We start from the raw sequence: 4,104 nt of genomic DNA, 5'->3' as shown, positions 1-4,104 counted from the left end.
CATGGCAGGGCACTTGCATGGGGACTGCAAAAAGGCTGTGCTTCTGTTGGCTGGCGAGGCTCCCAGCCCCTCATGTGAGCTGGGCGCCACATGCTCTCAGCTGAGCTTCCTGGTGGTTCAGGGACCAAGACCTGGTTTCTCTGCCGCACTCTTTCTGGCTCTGCACCAGGGGTCGCTCTCATGGGTCTGGGGACTTAAGCCCCTGACCCTAACATGCCGATTCCTGCAATTTTTCCCCAGTGATCCTTTGCTCTTCTTGAGTTCTTTCTACCATACTTCTGAGATAATGCTGGTCCCCAGATGCAGGGCACTCTCGTATTGGGATATTACTTTCCATGGGTCACCTCTGGGAGCACCCTCCCCCTTTTGTTTATCTTCCAATATCAGTCCGACGTTCCCACTCCACTTTACCTGCCCACTGGAGTCTTCTGCTCCGGTAGAGATCCAGATGTGTATAATTCGGGTCTCAGGCTGATTTTGTCGGTGAGTGGAGTTCAATAGAAGTAATCAGATCACTTTAGGGTCCAGGTTGAAAGGGAGCCTCCTCCTACTTCTCCGCCATCTTGTCTCCAGTATAAACATTTTAACAATGTTTTTTTTTAATTAAATTAATTTATTTATTTTCAGAAAAACAGTATTCATTATTTTTTTCACCAACCTAGTACTCCATGCAGTCTGTGCCCTCTATAATACCCACCACCTGGTACCCCAAGCTCCCACCCCCCCGCCACTTCAAACCCCTCAGTTGTTTTCAGAGTCCATAGTCTCTCATGATTCACCTCCCCTTCCAATTCCCCCCAACTCCCTTCTCCTCTCTAAGACCCCTTGTCCTCCATGATATTTGTTATGCTCCACAAATAAGTGAAACCATATGATAATTGACTTTCTCTGCCTTTCTTCATTCAGCATAATCTCTTCCAGTCCCGTCCATGCTGCTACAAAAGTTGGGTATTCATCCTTTCTGATGGAGGCATAATACTCCATAGTGTATATGGACCACATCTTCCTTATCCATTCGTCCGTTGAAGGGCATCTTCGTTCTTTCATAGTTTGGCGACTGTGGCCATTGCTGCTATAAACATTAGGGTACAGATGGCCCTTCTTTTCACAACATCTGTATCTTTGAGGTAAATACCCAGGAGTGCAATTGCAGGGTCATAGGGAAGTTCTATTTTTAATTTCTTGAGGAATCTCCACACTGTTCTCCAAAGAGCCTGCACCAACTAGCAATCCCACCAACAGTGTAAAAGGGTTCCCCTTTCTCCACATCCTCTCCAACATATGTTGTTTCTTGTTTTGTTAATTTTGGCCATTCTAACTGGTGTAAGGTGATATCTCAATGTGGTTTTAATTTGAATCACCCTGAGGGCTAGTGATGATGTACATTTTTTCATGTTTCTGATTCCCATTTGTATGTCTTCATTGGAGAATTGTCTGTTCATATCTTCTGCCCATTTTTTGATATGTTTGCCTATTTCCTATGTGTTGAGTTTGAGGAGTTCATTATAGATCCTGGATATCAACCTTTTGTCTGTACTGTCATTTGCAAATATCTTATCACATTCCGTGGGTTGCATCTTTGTTTTTTTGACTGTTTCCTTTGCTGTGCAGAAGCTTTTGATTTTGATGAAGTCCCAAAAGTTTATTTTGGCTTTTGTTTCATTTGCCTTTGGAGACATATCTTGAAAGAAGTTGCTGTGGCTGATATAGAAGAGATTACTGCCTATGTTCTCCTCTAGGGTTCTGATTGATTCCTGTCTTATGTTGAGGTCTTTGATCCATTTTAACAATGTTTATTCTTCTGATCCATGAGCATGGAATGGTCTTCTGTCTTTTTTGTTTTCTTCAATTTTTTTCATGAGTGTTCTGTAGTTCCTTGAGAAAAATCCTTTACTTCTTTGGTATGGTTTATTCCCAGGTATCTTATGGTTTCAGTGCTGTAGTAAATGGAATTGATTCTCTAATGTCCCTTTCTGTATTTTCATTGATAATGTAGAAGAATGCCACTGATTTCTGTACAATGATTTTGTATCCTGCCACATTATTGAGTTGCTGTATGAGTTCTGGTAGTTTGGAGGTGGGGTGTTTTGGGTTTTCCATATAAAGTATGTCATCTGTGAGGAGAGAGTGTTTGACTTCTTCATTACCAATTTGGTACCTTTTATTTCTCTTTGTTGTCTGATTGCTGTTGCTAGGATTTCAAATAGTTTGTAAACAAGAGTGGTGAGAGTGGGCATCCTTGTCATATTCCTGATCGCAAAGGGAAGCCTGTCAGCTTTTACCCATCGAGGATGATATTCACTGTGGGTTTTTCATAGAAACATTTTATGAAGTTGACTAATGTTCCCTCTATCCCTATACTTTGAAGCATTTTAATCAGGACCGGATGCTGGATTTTGTATAATGCTTTTTCTTCATCAATGGAGAGGACCATGTGGTTCTCCTCTCTATGCTTCATAATTTGTTCTATGACACTGATTGATTTGTGAATGCTGAACCATCCTTGCAACCCAGGGATAGATCCCACCTCGTCATGGTGGACCATCTTTGGAATGTACTGTTGGATCCTGTGAGCTAGGATCTTTTTGAGAATCTTAGTATCCATATTCATCAGTGGTATTGGTCTGAAATTCTCCCTTTTGGTGAGGTCTTTGCCTGGTTTGTGGAGCAGGGTAATGCTGCCTTCATAAAAAGGGTCTGCAAATTTTCTTTCTGCTTAATTTTTGGAATGAGCTTCAGGAGAAAACATGTTATTTCTTTTATGAAAGTCTGGTAGATTTATCCTGTGAATCCATCAAGTCCTGGGCTCTTGTTTATTGGGAGGTTTTTGATCACTGCTTCAATCTGGTTACTGGGTAAAAGTCTATTCATGTTGTGAATTTCTTCCCAGTTCAATTTTGGGATTATACTTTTCTAAAAATGCATCCATTTCACAAAGGTTGCTTAGCATATTGGCATACAACTGTTTAATTTTTTAAATTATTTTCAGTGTAACCGTATTCAATGTTTTAGCACAACTCCCAGTGTTCCATGCACTCCATACCGTCTCTAATAAGCACCACTTGGTTCCCCCAAACTCCCACCCCCACCCATGCAAAGACCTCAGATTCTTTTACAGAGTCTATAGTCTCTCATGGTTCACCTCCGCTTCCAATTTCCCTCAACTCCCTTCTCCTCTCCATCTCCCCTTGTCCTCCATGGTATTGTTTATGCTCCACACTTAAGTAAAACAATATGATAACTGACTCTGTCTGCTTATCTTATTCCACTAAGCATAATCTCTTCCAGTCCCGTCCATGTTGCTGAAAAATTTGGGTATTCAACCTTTCTGATGGAGGCATAATACTCCATTGTGTATATGGACTACATCTTCCTTATCCATTCGTCTTTTGAAGTGCATCTTCGTTTTTTCCACAGTTTGTTGACCATGGCCATTGCTGCTATAAACATTGGGGTACAGATGACCCTTCGTTTCACTCCATCTGTATCTTGGGCGTAAATACCCAGTAGTACAATTACAGGGTCATAGGATAGCTCTGTTTTTAATTTCTTGAGGAATCTCCACACTGTTCTCCAAAGTGGCTGCACCAACTTGCGTTCCCACCAACAGTGTAAGAGGGTTTCCCTTTCTCCACATCCTCTCCAACACATGTTGTTTCCTGTCTTGCTTATTTTGGCTGTTCTAACTGGTGTAAGGCGGTATCTCAATGTGGTTTTAATGTGCATCAGCCTGATGGCCATTGATGATGAACCTTTTTTTCATGTGTCTGATAGACATTTGTATGTCTTCATTGGAGAAGTGTCTCTTCATATCTTCTGACCATTTTTAAAAATACGATTGTCTGTTTTGTGTGTGTTGAGTTTGAGGAGTTCTTTATAGGTCCTGGATATCAACCATTTGTCTGTCCTGTCATCTGCAAGTATCTTCTCGCAATCCTTGGGTTGCTCTTTGTTTTGTTGACTGTTTCCTTTGCTATGCAGAAGGTTTAGATTTTGATGAAGTCCCAGAAGTTTATTTTGGCTTTTGTTTCCTTTCCCTTTGGAGACATATCTTGAAAGAAGTTGCTGTGGCTGACATCGAAGAGATTACTGCCTATATTCTCC

This window comes from Mustela putorius, unplaced genomic scaffold (genome assembly GCF_011764305.1).
Source record: "Mustela putorius furo isolate JIRA1106 unplaced genomic scaffold, ASM1176430v1.1 tig00004179_pilon_pilon_pilon, whole genome shotgun sequence".
Classification (NCBI taxonomy): Eukaryota; Metazoa; Chordata; class Mammalia; order Carnivora; family Mustelidae; genus Mustela; species Mustela putorius.
Note: the sequence above shows the minus strand (reverse complement) of the source record.